The sequence below is a fragment of the Physeter macrocephalus genome, unplaced genomic scaffold (genome assembly GCF_002837175.3).
Source record: "Physeter macrocephalus isolate SW-GA unplaced genomic scaffold, ASM283717v5 random_307, whole genome shotgun sequence".
Taxonomy (NCBI): Eukaryota; Metazoa; Chordata; class Mammalia; order Artiodactyla; family Physeteridae; genus Physeter; species Physeter macrocephalus.
The window spans coordinates 12506-30044 of NW_021145625.1; the positions used below are offsets into that span (position 1 = coordinate 12506).

At 54.6% G+C, this 17539-nt stretch overlaps 1 long non-coding RNA gene across 1 annotated transcript in view; it reads right to left on the reverse strand.

Annotated features, from left to right (window-relative positions):
* Nucleotides 1-9826: 9826 nt before the first annotated feature.
* The window catches only part of LOC114485025 (uncharacterized), a 12658-nt gene continuing 4945 nt past the window's right edge, over nt 9827-17539 (reverse strand). The window contains exons 2-3 of the long non-coding RNA XR_003678463.2: nt 12748-12829; nt 9827-11956 (exon numbers count right to left, since the gene is read on the reverse strand). This is a non-coding gene — a long non-coding RNA (uncharacterized lncRNA). The remainder of the gene's footprint in view (nt 11957-12747; nt 12830-17539) is intronic.

Here is a 17539-nt window from a genome sequence, read left to right on the forward strand (position 1 = left end):
CCCCCCACCCCCGCCACCCCACCTGCCCACGGCTGTCACTTGACACTGCATCAGGAGCACCCTCAAGCGACCTGTGGAAAGAGACAGGCCTGGGAAGGCAGGATCTGGTGCTCTCGTCCCTGCTCGCAGCCAACAGGTGCTCCAAAATGCTAGATGGCGGCGGGGGGACACAGGCGCGAACACCTGTGCATTTCCTGCCAAGGCTGAGCCTTTGCCAGGTTCATCCGAGGTCTGTCCTGTGGCCAGGGTCTTGGTCAGAGGACGGAGACGCCATCTCCTTTCCCATTAGGATGCAAACCAGGAAGTGAGCGAGGAAGGTCACGTCTTCCACATATGTGCCGACCTACTTTGCTGGATCCACCCAACAAGATCTCTTAATCATTCCACAAAAATTGATTGAGCACTACTGGATGCCAGGTACCACGCAAGGTCCTGGGGGTTTGGATCCTGCCCCCTTGAAATCCACAGCCCCACAGGAATGCAGATGCTAAACAATTACACAAGTCCATTCATCTATACAAACCAGGACAGGCACTTTGGGGTGGGGGGAACACCAGGGCTTAACTGAGATTGAGGCAGCCAGTCGAACGTTCCGACTCAACTCCCCCAGAACTGATGATGGTCATATGTACACCCTATGGTCGTCTGATGACCTGCCCTACATTGTAACCACACAGAGCAAGGGGACGCAGGCCTGGCGATGGCCCTGTTCTTTTGCCAGAGGCTCTGCCTCCGGTTGGCCTGGGCCAAGGCACACAACTGCTCAGGCCTCCAAGGGCTCTCCCACCTCCCAACGGATGTTTGCATTTTATGCCAGACCCAAGGAATACAGGATGTTGTGGGCGCTTGCTTTTTTCCCTCTTTTGTTTTTTTTGGAGGGTGGCAGTATTGGATTTCAAATTTTCCATTCCATCTTGATGTATGCAATTACAGTTTCACTGATCCATCTAAGGCAGTGGTTCTCAACGGGAGAGACTTTGCCACCCAGGGACATTTGGCAATGTCTGGAGACATTTGGGTTGTCACAACGGGGAGGGAGGGGGGAAGCTAGTGGCATGTAAGGGGTGGATGCCAGGGACGCTCTGCCTGTCCTACAGTGCAGAGCCCGGCCTCCACAGCAGAGAACTATCCAGCTCAAGTGTCGACAGTGCTGAGGTAGAAAACTCCTGGTCTCGGGGCCTCTGGTCAAGTCCTCTGAGGGTCAAGAGCAGACACTGGCCTGTTAATGCAGGGTAGTGTTACTGTTATTAGTCACAGGGACACAGAGACCAAAGTCATTGCCACCGGTTTCCATGGCAGATAATACCAGGTTCCAAGTCTCTAAAGAGACTGAATTATGCTCTGGTTACTTGTTTTTGTGGATCTCGGGGCAGAGACTGGGGGCAGAGACCACGACCTACTTTTCTGTGTGCCTCCACCACCTGGCGTGGCATCTGGAATACAGGAAGCGGGGAGGGAGGGCAGGAAGGAGGGAGAGAGGGCAGGCTGCAGCCTCTTCAAAGCAAGGACCACGCCTTATGCCTCTCCCTCCTCAGCACCCAGCACCATTCCTGGCACCTAGCCGCCATCTCTGAGTTCACAAATAAACAACCAGACCTGAGCTCTCCTGGGCCAGGGCCGATGCCCCACTCCCCTCTGACCGCACCCCCCCACCCCGCCCCGAGCCCAGCCCAGCACATGGCTCAGCCCTGGACACTTATTCATCAAGCATCTCCAGCGTGCTGGGTGCCAGGCGAGGCCCCACTGGGCTGGTGCAGCGGTGAGCAAGACGGACACGGCCCCTGGCCCTCGGACCTCACAGTCCAGCAGGGGAAGGTGAACTGAATGGGCTCCAACAGTCACGAGCAGGTGGTGCTTCTGTGGCGGAGACCTGGAGGCCTAGGGGAACTCCCGGGAGTGGCCCTGAACCTGGGGTGGGGGGATGTCAGTTAATGCTCCTTGAAACAGTAAACAAAAGCATGAATAGTTCATCCCTGCAAGGCCTGGGACATGGGAGCAGGAGAGAGGGAGGGAGGACGGTAGAAAGGGGGCTTCCAGTGGGAGTCAGGGGCCCGTGCGCTGCCCTGGCTCGTCTCTCCCCAGCAACCCGGTCCAGGTACTCATCCACAAAAGTGGCACTGAGTGGGTGGAATCCAGGGCCCGGACACCAGGCACAGAAAAAAGGCAAACGCTCTCTCCTCGAGTTGCCCCCAAGGAGTGAGTGCCAAAATCAGCATCACAACACCTCTCGTGTATTAACTGCTAACTAAGGGCCCGGAGCAATTCCAAGTCCTTTACTCCTATAATTACTTTAATCTTTACCACAACCTTTTGAGAGAGGGAACTACTATCACCCCCATTTTACAGATTAGGAAACAGAGGCACAGAGAGGGTAAGAAAATTGCTCAAGGTCACACGGTCAATACAAGGGGGAATTGGGATTGGATCCCAGGCCATCTGGCTGCAGGGCTGTGCCTTGAACCCCTACGGTAGTCACACCTTCGCACCTCGGCCACTAGCCGGTCACCAGTCCACTGGGCTGCTCTGCTGCCTGGGAAATGCTCAGGTGAGCAGACGGGGCCACGGGGAGCTGGTGGGACAGGAACCCTGAGCAGCAGCACATCAGGAGAACCAGCAGGGGGGACCAGCAGACAAAGTGCTCCGGCCCGGTGGCCCTGGGCAGGTGTTCTAGCTACGGTGTCCCCAGCAGAGCCTCAATAAACGGCCCCCTCCCGGAGCAGCTGAATGCAAACATGTCAAGTCTCGCTGGGCATCCTTGTCCAGAACCACCTGGGGGCTGAGGGTAGAGGCACAGGTTCCCGTGAACGCCAGGGATTCACCCTCACCAATCCAGCCACTCCCCTGGAGCAGGCACCCGGGCAGGGTCGGCCTGAGATTCAGGTCCCGCCGTGCCGGCAGTGTGCCAGCCACCACCTGAGCCAGCGCCCTCCCCTCTGCCGTGGCTGAGGATGGCCACAAGGTCAGGCCAAGCCTGGCAGGACCCCCTTAGGGCGGGCAGCATCGATCCCCTCCTAGCCCCTCTCTTTGAAAGGGCGCCTGCCGATCAGAGCAGGCTGGGTGATCCGCTGTGATTCGCAGCATTGGCCCTGCCATTAGTTCTGAGTCAAGCATGTTGTATTTTCCCACAATCAGTCACTCTCAGAAGAGAGGGATCTCTGAGAGGCTGAAATCCAACCTGTCAGCCGGGGCACGAATGCCTTCTTGAGGATCCCAACAGATGGGTGGGTCAGAGCACAAGCTTTGCAATCAGGCAGCCCTGACTCCAAATCCTGACCCCACAACCCAGCAAACATGTGACTTGACCTCCATAAGCCTCAGTTTACTCATCTGCACACTGGGTGTAATAACACCCCTGAGACCCAATTAAGTAATATACTCATTCATGCATTCAGTCCATCAATTCACGTTTATTAAGCACCCCTGTGAGCCAAGTACTGTTCTAGGTGCCTGGGATACATCCGTGAACAAAAAAAGAAAAAGCCTCCCTGCCCTGATGGAGCTTACTGAGCCCAGCCCTACGCCAGCCACAGAGTGGCTATTCCATAAATGCCTCACCTCTACCCAAGCCTGAGTCACTGTCCCACATCATATTCTCACGTTTGAATTCCTCCTTCGGCAGAAGACTCATCGTCCCACGTTAGAAAAGTCTAAACCTGCCCTCATTTCATCCTGTGAAGTTTCTCCGGACAAGCCTCCTCCCTCCTGCACGGGACACCCATAAGCTGGCCCTCCTTCCCCGAGTCAATCACACCCTCGCCAGGATGTGTTCCAGGCTGCCACTGTCCCTCTCATTGGTTCAACAAACACTTCCTGAGTACCCACTACATGCCAGGAGCTGGACTGCCCTGGAACATCATCTGGGTTGCATTTGCTCCTTGCCGAGGTTGGGGCACACGTGGGAACGCGGCAGCCTCAGCTCGCCACCTGGGGCACTAACTCACATCACCAACGTGCATGGAAAATCAAGGCCGTCCCTCCAGAAGTAGGTCCTGCGCTTTCCTGCTAACAAGGGTGAAATCGAAGCCACAGTCATTGACATGAAATCCCAACTACCGCTCTGGCTAGCTGGGAATCAAACTAAGGCTCACTATGATCTCTGAGTTTCTAGTAAAACCAGGAGCCAGGTGTGGGGTTTCACATGTGCTTCGGGTTGGAAAGCCCGGTCCCCACGTGACTCCCCACTCAGTCTCGAGGCTCCCGGAGGACAGCGGCTGAGTCTGCTTTGCTGCTCTACCGGAACTGCCTAGCGCCATACCTGGCAGCTAACAGGGCTTCAATAAATGTGGGTTGGATTGAACTGAGTCTGAAAACTGAGGCTCAGAAAGGCAAAGGGACTTGCCCGAGGTCACACAGCTAGAGAGCGGGCAGCGAGCTCCGGACCCAGGTCTGCGTGGCTCCAATGCCTCTGCCCGGCCTCCCTTTAAACTTCCCCAGGTTTGCGTACGTACAGTCCAGCAGCCTAACAGGAGCCCTCCCGGGACGGGCTTCCTGGGGCAAAAGTCACCACTCCTCCAGGCCCAAAGAAAGGAGAGGTGAAAGCCCGCCACATGAGACCTTATTAGGGAAAAGTAAAGAAAGGAAAACCCAAAGCACCCTGGTGGAGGAAGGGCCAGCCTGTGAGTCATGTAGACCAGAATATTCCATTCATAGCTGGCTTCGGGGCGGGCGGAGAGGCGAGGGAGGCCAACTGCCCCAGGGCCCCACCCCCAGGCGGCTGATGGAGCAGCGGCAGGACCGGGCAGACCTCGGGCTGGGGGTCAGGCTACCTCTGCCACAGACTCCCACCCAACGCTCGGCAAGTCACTTCCTCTCCCAGGCTTCTGACCTTCACCGTCTGTGCAAACAGCCAAGGGTCTGGGGCTGCCCCTGCCTATAGGGCTGGGGGTGGGGAGACCAGGTGAAAGCCAACACCCCCCTCTCTCCCCAGCTAAGCTTACCCCACACCCCACCCGTCCTGTTGTGGAGCGGACGCCCCGTTCCGCCCCATCCCCAGCTGCCTGCAGGACCAGTCCATGCTACTCCTAGACTGCTGGCAGCACTGAGAAGCAGTCTTCACTCACCTTTCAGACCTGCTGGTCACTTTCAGCCTTAGAAGACTATCCCCTGAGAGCCTGAGGAGGGCAGTCAACTGACGGAACACCTACTTTCTACGAGGAGCTTTGAGAACACCATCTCACTTCCTCTTCGCCACGGCCCGGGGAAGTAAATTATAATTCCTGTCTTTCAGAGGGAGCTGCCGAGGCTAAGCCAGACGAAGGCACCTGCCCAAGATCACACAGCTAATAAGACCCGGGATGCAAACCCAGGTCCTGAAGCCCCAAACCTATGTTCTCATTCTGGCTTGTGTACCAGCTCCCAGAGGATGGGAACTGGGGCTGGGCCCTGGGCGTCCCTCTCGTACACGGTCTTCAAGAGAAGGCTTATTTGACTGGCCAGGTGGTTACTCCCGGAGCCCTGCCCAGGCCCCAGGAGAGCTTTGTACATTGCAAACAGGAAGCGTTCCCTGGGATCCTGCCCCCAGCATCACTGCACTCAGGTGTCCTGGGCCCGGTCCTGCCTGCCAGGGACCCCAAACAAGACTGTCTGCACTTTGCAAAAAGGGAATCTGAGGCCCAGGCTCAGAGGAGCCAGAGAGCAAACCTCAGCACCTGTGATCCCCGCAGCATCCTGGCATGGCCCTAGCAGCAGCAAGGAGACCACTGGCGGCCCAGGGCCAGAAAAGCATGGGCTTCGCTGAGAGACCCTCCTGGGTCCAACCCCAGGTCCCCCCATTGGCTATGTAAACCTAAGCAGACCTCCTGCCCTCTCCGTGCCTCGGTTTCCTCCTCACTGTAAAACAGACACAGCAGGCCCTGACCACTGGACAGTAATGGCAAGTAAATGCAGTCACGTGGAATGGAGCAGGTGCCCTTTCTTCCCCTGGAGGGTGTTTGCCTATCCTAGCCATCAGCTGGGCGGGAGGCTCAGAACCTGGCAGTCCCCCAGGCAGCCAGCCCAAACAGGTTTCCATTCGGAGCTAGATTTCCGGGTTTAATATTTACCTGCTTGTGACCCAAATCTTCTGGGGCATCAGGCATGCCCAAATCACTCAGCCCTGAGCATTTAAGCCAAGCAGGGACATGATGTGGGAGGGGGAGGGTACTGAGGCCAGGACAGGTGTCTGAAATCCCGGTCTCTCCAGGGCACCCAGACCCAGGCTGGCTGGGGAAGGAGAGTCCCTTCCATGTGCCCCTACAGACTAGTGCGACCCTCCCCCCATAGCACCCTGCTCTGAAGACCCCGTGCCCCTGTCATATGATGATTCATTTCCAAAGGACCCCAGAAACCAGTGAGGGCATGTGAAGCGGGGGCTGGGACCAAGAGAGGTGGCCCTACAGACATGAGACCAACCCCCAGAGTCTGCGGGCTGTGGAGGTGACCGTCCACACCACCCTCACCAGATGGAGATTTCACTCTACCGGTTAAGACCCAAGTTTTCGGACTTATTACCCAAGTAATAAGCCCAGTGCAGAGAAGGAACCACCAGACGCCGTGCTCCTCCCAGCAATCCTACGGGGTATCACAGATGAGAAGCCCGAACTTGGAGCCTGAGTCAGCTTGCCAAGGTCTCTATAATTAGTCAGAGGTAGAGGTGGGATTCGAACAAGGCCTTCTGGGTCCAATCACCCCAGCACAACTGCCTCCCAAGCTCCACACTTCAACTAACATTTATCAGATGCTTTACTGGGTGCCAGGCACTGCTCTGAGTGCTTTACACACAACAGCTCTCTTAATCGGTTCAAGAACAAACTGAGAAACTGAACTGAAACACGGGGAGGTTGAGACACTTGCCTCAGGACACACAGCTGACAAGAGGCAGAAGTGAGAATCAAAACCAGGCTGATGGGGCTTCCCTGGTGGCGCAGTGGTTAAGAATCCACCTGCCAATGCAGGGGACATGGGTTCGAGCCCTGGTCCGGGAAGATCCCACATGCCGCGGAGCAACTAAGCCCGTGCGCCACATCTACTGAGCCCGTGAGCCACAACTACTGAAGCCCGCGTGCCTACAGCCTGTGCTCTGCAACAGGAGAAGCCACCTCAATAAGAAGCCCACTCACCGCAACGAAGAGTAGCCCCCGCTCGCCGCAACTAGAGAAAGCCTGCACGCAGCAACGAAGACCCAATGCAGCCAATAATTAATTAATTAATTAATTAATTAATTTTTAAAAAAAAAACAGGCTGATGCCAGAGGCCAAGGCTCTTAGCCACCCACGCTTGCATCTACTCACCTCCCCAGAGCACCCTGTCCTCCTCATCCACCAACAGAGGCAGAGCCCTTGGGTTGCAGGAGAGACCCACTCTAGGAAAAGAGCCATGAGCTCAACAGGTTTTCAGAGGCAATGGCTCTGATCCAAGACCCAATGCAGCCAATAATTAATTAATTAATTAATTAATTTTTTAAAAAAAAACAGGCTGATGCCAGAGGCCAAGGCTCTTAGCCACCCACGCTTGCATCTACTCACCTCCCCAGAGCACCCTGTCCTCCTCATCCACCAACAGAGGCAGAGCCCTTGGGTTGCAGGAGAGACCCACTCTAGGAAAAGAGCCATGAGCTCAACAGGTTTTCAGAGGCAATGGCTCTGATCCACACAAGGAGAGAACTGAAGGCCCAGGGGGCCGACAAAGGTGAGAGCTGGGGGGGCCCCCTTGGTCATCTCCATTCTCCCCCTTCCCCCAGCCAAGGGAGCCCAGGCGATGGTGTCATTCCCCACCTGCACCCTGCCCAGGGCCCACAGAGCCACAAGCTCCTCAGTGTGGCCCACAAGGCCATCCCTTCTTCCAGATCACTCCACACCTCCCCACTCACCAACGATGAATGTTTGCTGAGCACCTACTCTGGACCAGGCCTCATGGAGAAACAAACATGGAAAACAAAAGACAGAGCCTGAGCTCCAGGAGCAGAAGAGGTGCCCTCACCTGCCCAGCCACAATGACCTGCCCTCCCCAGGGCAAGACCCTTCCTTGGCCTGGAAGCCATGCCCTACGTTATCTGCCTGGGACCCTCCCACCTACATTTTGAGCCTTAACACGAGCCAGCTTCAGGGAAATCTTCCAGGAGGCCCACTGGGAGAACCAGCCACTCGCCCCTCTAAGCAACTAACACTCTAGATTGGAATCACTTGCTTTGTTTTCTGACCCCTCCACCCACTAGACTGTGAGCTCCTTGAGGGTAGGGACAAGGCTTTTCATTTCTGTCTCTCCAGTACCCAGTGCAGCCCTCAACACATGGTAGAGATTCAAGAGTGATGCGTGGATGGGTGGACGGATGGTTAGTTAGGTAAATGGGTGGATTAGTGGATATATGGATGGACGGATGGATGGATGGATAGATGGGTGGATGTGTGGAAAGATGGATGGGTGGATCGATTGATGGATGAATGGACAGATGGATGGATGGATGGATGAATAAAAGAATAAGTGAATGAAAAAATGACAGGTGTCCATAAGCAGTGACCAAAGGCCACTGGGCTCAGGGCTCTACTTCAATCTGGAATTTACCAGGAAGCCCAGCTTTGCCCAAGTATTTAATCTGACCCAACCATTTTCCAGACATATTTCCCAAACCTGGCTGAGCATCCCTATGCGATCACTGTCTGTCTCCTTCACCAGCCTGTAGCATAGGTGACATAATGTCCGAGACTGTGTCTGGTCTAACAATTAAGTCCTCAAGGCCTTCCCCTGGGCCTAGACCATTGCATGAATGAACGACAAACAAATGAACCAAAGACCTAGGGAGCTTTTTAAACATGGAGATTTCCTGTCCCAGCCAAGATCTGCTGGCTTAGAATCACTAAGGGTGAGACTCAAGAATTCGTATTTTGTTCAAAAGCTTCCTCGAGATTCTGATAATCAGTCAGGTTTGGGAAACACTATCTTGTCGGCAAGAAGAGTAACCAGCTACTGAAGGCTGTGACCACAGATGAGGGCACCTCGGAACAGGGTCACACAGAGTCATCACCAAACCTGGCAGCTTGTCACTCTCCTAAGCCTTTTTTGGCTCAAGGAGAGTCTAAGGGCCTTTTTCAAAGTGTGGTCCTTGAACTACTGACTTCACAACAACCTGAATGAAGGGGAGGCTTTTTTAAAATGTAGACTCTAAGGTCCAACCCCAACCTACAAGCTTAGAATCTCGAGGGGTGAGGCCCGAGAATCTGCATTCTTTGCAGGCTGTCGGGGCAATGCTGACACACACTAACCTATAAGAATTACTGGCTCCCAGTTCGCAAGGGTGCTCAGAGCACCTGCTTGTATCTGGCACCTTCATGCACACCTAACCTCCTGAGAAAGAAAAGCTCCTGTCAGGACATCTTGGGAGTTCCCTGGTGGCCTAATGGTTACGATTCTGGGCTTTCACTGCCGTGGCCCAGGTTCAACCCCTGATCGGGGAATGGGGTACTGAGATCCCGCAAGCTGTGCAGTGCAGCCAAAAAAAAAAAAAAAAAAAAAAATTCTAGGATGTTTCTGTTTTTCTGTTTCCCACTGGTCTTCAGGAAAGGCAAATGATACTGTCTGGATGAATTTCTTGGACTTGATCCTGTGCAAATTAAATTTGAGGCATGTTTTGTGATACATACTCAGTGAACATCTAGAAAATGTTGACTTGCCTGATCCAAGTCCTGATTGAGAGGAAACTAACACAACATTGTAAATCAACTATACTTCAAAAAAAAAAAAAAAAAGCCCCTGCGCGTCCGGAGCCTGTGCTCCGCAATGGGAGAGGCCACAACAGAGGGAGGCCCGCATACCACAAAAAAAAAAAAAAAAAAAAAAGGGTGGGGGGTGAATATCTTGGATGACTCCAAGAACCCAGCAAATGAATGAGGGTATGAGGCCAGAAGGTAACAAATGTGCCCATTCCTCACAACATTAGCCCCAAAGGGAACCAACAAATCACTACACCTAGCCTCTTATCTTACAGATGTGGAAACCGAGGCCCAGGGAGGGCTGTGTCTTGCCCAGGGTTATAAAAGAGTGAGTGGCAGAGCCAACCTAGAAGCCAGGTGGCCATGCCCCAGACTCGCGCCACGGTCCCAGGCTGCCCGGCCTCGCATCCTCCAAGCCTGCTCCCAGGTGAGCCTGGCAGCAGGGCAGCAGCTGCCGGCCCTGGACATCGCAGCCAGTTTCCACAGATGTGGAAACTGAGGTTTCATCATCCTCCCTGTGAGTCATCCGTTGAGTGTTTCCAGATTGGACCCCAGTCACCATTGCTCAAGGGTGGATGGATAGGGTGAATTTTTCCATCCGGACTCCCAGAGAGCCGGTTTTACCAAGAGCTCTGTACGACGGGCCACAAGGCAGGACAGATCCTGCACAGACCCTTAGCACTGCCTCTGGGCCTTTAAGTCCATTTCTCATATAAAGGTAACTGTATAGCCTGGCCCTCGGGAAAGTTAGCTAACCTCTTTATGCCTCAGTTCCCACACCTGCAACGTAGCTAATAATACCCACCTCCCTGGTGAACACACCGTTCAGTTACACGCAAAGCGGCCAGCTCAGTGCCTGGCACACAGGGCGCTCCATCAATGCTTAGATCATACACTGCTATCTAACTATAGGGCTCTCTGAGTTGTTTTCTCCATTCAATCTCCCCCTGCCCCCCAGGCAACAGAGGACAGGAAGTAGAAAAAAGTGGCAGATGTTTGACTCTTGCAGACTCCCAGAAATCTGAAATCCTATACTCGTGGATTATTAGAACTGGTAGAGACCCTAGATTCTCCACCAGCTCATTTTGCAGAAGAGGAAACTGAGGCTTAGGGTGAAGTTAGAGGCAGGATGAGATGACGCCCAAGCTTTCCTGGCTGGTTTGAAGAAGAGGTGGGATTAGAACCCAGGTGCCAGGCTCCCAGTCCGGTGGGGTAGCGAAAGAGCAGAGCCAGTATCCCTGGGGTGCTGGGATTCTTGTCCCAAGTCTGCCCCAAGTGGCTGTGAGATGATGAGCAAGGGGCTTAGGCCCACTGGGGCTCCAAGGCCTCGTGATAAAACTTATGGGGTTGGACTAGATTGGGGTGCCCCAAAGTGGGGTGGCCAGAAAGCTGGAGCCCCAGTAGATTCTATCAGGTGATTTGCCAAGGAAGTTTGACAGGGACCAAAGGGGTTTCAAGGGAGGGCTCCAGAGTCAGACGGATCAGTGTTCAAGTTCTGCCACTTACAAGTTGTGTGACTTCAGGCGAATTACCCTCTCTGTTCCTCGGCTGCCCCATCTGCAAAATGAAGATAACCCTACATACCTCAAAGGTTGCCACATGCACTGAAAGAAGATAATGCATGCTGCCTGGCACACTCGAGGCCCTCAGTGAAAAACACCGGTTATTTTTTCAATCCCTTGGGAACACGTTTAATATTATCCCTCCCTCACAGATGAGGTAACCAAGACTCCAGAGGGGCAAGACACCTGCCCAAAGTGACGGGACTCACAGGAACAGGGCTCTGGGAACCGCTCCCCATCTCTTCCAGCCCCCTGAGAAGGCGATCTCTGCCTGGCATCAGTAAAATACAGCTATCTTCCCCAGAGGAGACCGCCACCCTTGCAGGCCTCCCATGACCTGGCCCAGCCCCAGAGAGTTTTCTCATCACTCACTGGGGAGGAAGCCAGTTCCCCAGGAAACTGCTTAAACATGGGGCCCCAGCTCCTGGGAAGGTGGGCTCCCAGTTCCCAGCAGCAGCCCAGCTCCTCCCTCCCAGAAGTCCCACCCAGCCTCTGAGACCCTCAAAAGGACAACATTTAAAGGCACAGGGTGACCTGCACGTGGTGACGGTCCACTGGAGCCTCCTGTGAGCCCCTCGCAGAGGTTACTTGCCACCTGCTTCCACCTTTGAGACTCTGGTTGTTTCACTCACGAAACCAGCGGAAGCCTGGATGCCGTGTTATGCTGCGTGACCTCAGGCAAGTTGCTTAACCTCTCTGAGTCTCGGGAACCTTTTTAGACAAGGGAAATGAGCAGAGTTTGGGAAGCACGAAGAAAGCAGCAAGAGTTCGCGGAACAACCTAGGAATCAGAGGGCCTGTAATGGCCTCTCATGTCTCCCTGATGTCTCCTGTCCCTTCCAACGCAGCCCCCACCAGGACAAAAGGTTCTGACCACGCCGATCATGGCCCTCCCCAGCTAGAAACAACTGAATGGCTCCCCATGGTCAAGATAAAGTGCCAGCTCCTAGTGAGAGGGACAGAGTTCTCAAGTGGCGTTCCTGACCGCACCCCTCCTGACCTTGCAGGGTCCTACTTTGCACTCACCTCCAGCCTCTGTACACACCTGGGACGCTTCCCTCTCCCAGAACCAACTCTGCCTCTAGGCTGCTTCGCCCAGCACTCCCTGGGAAGCTCCGGTGAGCCCCAATGCCTGGGTCAGGCACTCTCCCCTCCCTCCATCGGTTACCTGCCTGCTCCCCCAACCCCAGATAGGAGGTCACCATACTTCACTCATCGCTAGCTCCTAGCCCAGTACCCAGCTCCCAGGGGCTGTCCAGTAAATACATGCCGGGAGGAGAGGAATGCGAGGACAAGCAACTGAGAACAAATTAACGAATCCACGAGCTGTGGCGTCCTCCTCAGCAAAACGGGCATGCGTGGGAAGAGCAGCCGGACTCTCTGGGTGCGGACCCTCACCCCCCTTTTGGGGCTGGCACAGGCTTGCTGGGTGGTATTTCACCTCTCGGGACCCCTCTCCCCGCTGTAGAGGGAGGACAGGAACAGCACCCGCACCTCACTTACCGTGAGGACTCGGTGGGCTAATCCTCCCAGAGTGCTCAGTTCAGTGCCTGGCACAAAGAGGTGAGTTCCTTGCCCTTGACCTCTGGGGAAGAAAAGTGGGAGACGGGCGTGACACGGGGCGCTGAGCTCCTGCTGCAGGGTCCGAGCGTCCTTGACACCACCCTCCCAACTGGCTTGGAGGCTGCCCCCGTCTGCTGGCATGGGACCCACACCCCAGCAGCCCAGTGCCCCGGAGAACGTGAGCCCCACTGAGTCAGGAATGAGGGCTCAGCCCCTCTGTGCCATCTCAGACCAACCACTGACCTCTCTGATCCTTTCTGTCTATACAAAGGCGGGCTGAGGCTGCTTCGTCATTGAGGGGACCCAGCCATCTCTGCCTGTTCCTTTAGTGGTGGCAGAATGACCTCTCCCGGGGGGAGCAGTCTTGGGGGGCCCTTACCTCACCGTCCTCTGGTCCAGGTTTCATTGAGAAACATGAGGCCATCAGATGGGACTGTCCCTAACTTCTCCTCATGTATAATCCAAATCTCTCCCATCTTCTCCCATTTCCTAAGAGCATCCTGGCTCCCATCAAGGGCCAATGCCTCCCCCCAACGACTCCCACATCATCACACCCGGTACCACCCTCTCTCATTTGCCTAAAGATCCGGCTCCCGTAGCTGCCCCCTGTGTCTTGTCCCCTCTCGGAGCAGTCCTGGCCACCAGCACAAACCACTCTCCTCGGTCCCCCCATTTCCCCTCCACCCATCTCTTTCCAACCCCCCTCTGCCTGGCCAACATCTCAGTGCTGTCCACACACGCTGTCCTTCCTCGTTCCCCTCCCGTCCCAGCCACTCCCACTGCAGATTCCAGCCCCATCCCTCCTCCAAAAGTGCCCTTATAAAGGCCCAAACTGCCTCCGTGTTTCTGTCTGGTCTTACTTCCACTCTCAACGGTCTGCAGCCCTGTGGCCCACCAGCTCTCTTCTGCAACAGGCACCGTGGCGTGGCGTGGCGTGGCGTGGTGTGACGTGGCATGGTGTGACATGGCGCGGCGTGGCGTGGCATGGTGTGACGTGGCATGGTGTGGCGTGGCGTGGCGTGGGGTGGCGTGGCGTGGGGTGGCGTGGCGTGGTGTGACGTGGCGTGGCATGGCGTGGCGGCTTCCCAGAGACCCCACTCTCCCTCCCTTCTCCTCCTAGCACCCTGGCTGCCCCTCCTCGGCCTCCTCTCCTGGATCCTCCTCCTCCACCTGGCCTCTGGGTGGTCCCACTTGCGCCATCTATATGCTAATGACACCCAGCCAAAGGGCCCCCATCTCTCCCGTGGACTTCTAAGCCAGCCTCTCAACGTGGACCTGTCTCCAACTGGATTCTTGGATTCTCCAAAAACATGCTCTCAACCCCCTCTGAACCACCTGTTTGTAATGAAACCATCACCCACCTAGACACTCAAAATAAGATTCTAGAAGTCTTGGCTCCTCTTGATTCCTCTCTTTCCCTCATCCCCTGTGACCAATCCACCAGCAATTTCAGCCAATTCTTTCTCTAAGTCTTCTCTCCAGCTCCATGGCCACCTCTCGTACCCGAGCCACCCGAGCCTTTCCTCCAGGCCCAAGTCCACCCGGGTGCCCACAGCCAGTTCTCCTCCTGCAGCCAGAGGGTCCCTTCCTGAGGTGAGTCGGGGCCCACAGGCTCCAGCAGGCTGTGGGAGGGGTCAGCAGGTCGGCACACAGGCACACGGTCACCAGTCACCTGCGGGAGAGGCCTCCCCTTTCTCATCTATGAGTCCATCCCTCACCCTCCAGCATCCACTCCAGTGCTTCCCCGTCATAGGCACTCAGTTATTTCTGAATGAATTATCTGAAAAAAACATAAATTTCTTTCCAGAGCTATTTACAGCTGGAATCTTGGGATTGTATTTCATGAATAAAGGTATTTACAGGAAACTAAAAAGAAACTGCTGATGGCTTCCTGCTGCATCTGGATTAGCCATCCTAACTGCTTGCCTTGATCCACATGGCCCTCCACAGCATCTCCTTATACTGCCCTCCCCGCCTTGGCTGCTGCGAGCCCTGGGCTTTCTCCTGTTCAAACCAGCCAAGATCACTCTGACCTCAGGGCCTTTGCATGTGCTGTGCACCTGCCTGGAACACGTTTCCAACTGCTCTTTGCAGGGGGAGGGGGAGGGGGGGTCCTCCCTCATCATTTGGGACTCAGCTTAAATGCCTCTCCTCAGAGGGGCCCTCCTCACCACCTCCAGCTAACAAATTCTGCACCACTAACCCCCAAGTACAACCCCTCCTCTCCCAACAGCCTCCCCCCAGCCCCTGCTATTCCCATCCTATCACATTAGGTTGTCTCCTTGGCAGGACTAATTCCATGACATGCGGTTACTTTAACTCGTTTGGCTGGCTTTTGTCTCCTCCGCCATCACATAAGATCCACAAGGGCAAGGCTACTTACAATTGGCCTGGTCACTGTGGTTAGAACCACCAATTCTGCCAGGACAGTGGGCCAGGCACTGTCCTGAGCAGTGTACTTGTATTAGGCCCTTCATACAGATGAGAAAACTGAGATACAGACGGGCCAAATGAGTTACCCAAAGTCCAGCATAGAAAGAGGCCCAACAGGGACTTCCCTGGCCATTGTGGTTGACTCCGCGCTTCCACTGCAGGGGGCACAGGTTCAATCCCTGGTCAGGGAACTAAACTAAGATCCCACCTGCCACGTGGTGCAGCCAAAAAAAAAGAAAGAGGTCCAGCAGGAAGCAGGGTACCATTTACCTGTGCCCACTTCACGCCCAGCACAGACCCAGCCCTTTGTGGGCCCTAAATTGGTACTTGCCAAATGATCAGATGAATCGCTGAATAAATGGATGTTATACACTGCAATACTGAGACAGGTTGTCTTCAGGTGGCGTAACAGGGGGAATTTTAATCTTCTTCTCCCTGTATATTCCAAGTTTTCTTCAATGGTCACATAATACACGCATAATTTAAAGTAAAATAAACCCTTATTTTAAAAGAAATTCAAAGGTTCTGGGTAATGTCAGGGTTCTGGAATATCTTTCTTCGATTTCCAGAGACAGTTATTCCTCTACTTCATTTAAACCATTGTTTTTCTAGGGAAATTGAATAAAAAGCCCGTATTTTTAAAGCTCGCTCCAAGTCTGCCCACTTCAAACAATGAAGAGAGGGCAGTGATGGGAGCTGGTTCCCGCCTCGTGTGCTCAGGGCTGGAATTCAGGGATGCATACCAATCAGGCAGCCGCTGGGAGGGGGGTCCTGCAGAGGCCAGGCTCTCAAGTAGGAGGGGCTCCAGACCCAGAAATGCCACCTCGCCTCAGGCCCAATGTGCAGTCACGGACAGGGGTCACCCCAAGCCACCTGCACTGCCCCGGACTGGCGATGTCCCTGCAACGAGGTGGTGGTGAGGCCGGGGCCAAGGCCACCCTCCCAACAGGTCAGTGGGAAGATGAGCTGCTTGGCAGGGGGTTCTCTCTCGACAGACAGGTCAGGAAAAGGTAAAACTCTTGGCTCAGCACCAGCCTCTGACCAAGGGGTGGGCACGACCTGCGCTGCCGGCCAAGCGATCAATTGCCCGCCCCGAGTTCCCACGGCATGTGGAACCTGCTGCCAGGGGCTGTCAGAGGCACAGAGAGGCCAGGCCCTGGAAGCGGTGGCACGGCTCCAGGACACAGGGTTGAGAGCTGGGGCTCTGGGCAAACAGAACAAGGTCAAGCAGTGCTGCTTTTGCTCCTCCGCGCTGCTTGTCTCTGGACAGGCAAGATAACCTACCTGAGCTGTAAAACGGAGCTGATGATACAGCCCACTCGTCAGGACTGCCGAGGACCGAACAAACTCCTGCGAGCCCCGCACCCGCCAATGAGCCTGCCACTCCGTCAATATGAGCTATTACAATTAGCACTCTCCATAAACACGAGCCACTATATGAGCACTTTCCAGATACCAGGACTAGCGGTCCACCTGGGCACCGATTTCTATTCTAGGCCTTGACCCTAAACCACAGGGTGATGAACCCAGCTATATGCGAGAGAAAACACGCATTCGTTTCCAACGAAGAAGGGCTGAGTGTTTTGAGATTCCAGACTTGTGTCGAATCTTCTCTTCCTCCCCTCCTCAGAGGGCAAAGGGGAAAATAGAACAAAGGGGGACTGTAGAAAGAGCTCAGGGCCCACCTGGTTCGAATCCTGCCACTTATGCTGTGGCCTTGGGAAAGTCACTCAACCTCTTTAAGACTCAGTTTCCTTATCTATAAGATGGGATAATAGTACCCACCTGCAGGATCAGTGTGGGAATTAAATGAATTGATGCATGAAAAATGTCTGCCACATAGAGGCATTAAAGTAACATGAGCTGTCTTTAAACAAACAAGCTCCCAATTATCTGCCTAAATGAAGGGCAGAAGTAGCAGAGGTAATCAAAATACTGGATAACCTAAATAACCGTTACTTTTATCTTTGGGGTGGAGGGAGGGCGGCAGACCCTCCTTCCCAATTCTGTATTTTTTTGGCCAGATATCAAAATGGAAATTTTTTTATGAATCCACCAGCCACAGATGCTAGGGCTGGCGCAGCAGCAAGCTTGAGGATAACAAGAAACTACCCAGAGGGCTTCCCTGGTGGCGCAGTGGTTAAGAATCCACCTGCCAATGCAAGGAACAGAGGTTCGAGCCCTGGTCTGGGAAGATCCCACATGCCACGGAGCAACTAAGCCCGTGTGCCGCAACTACTGACCCTGTGCTCTAGAGCCCGCGAGCCACAACTACTGAAGCCTGCGTGCCACAACTACT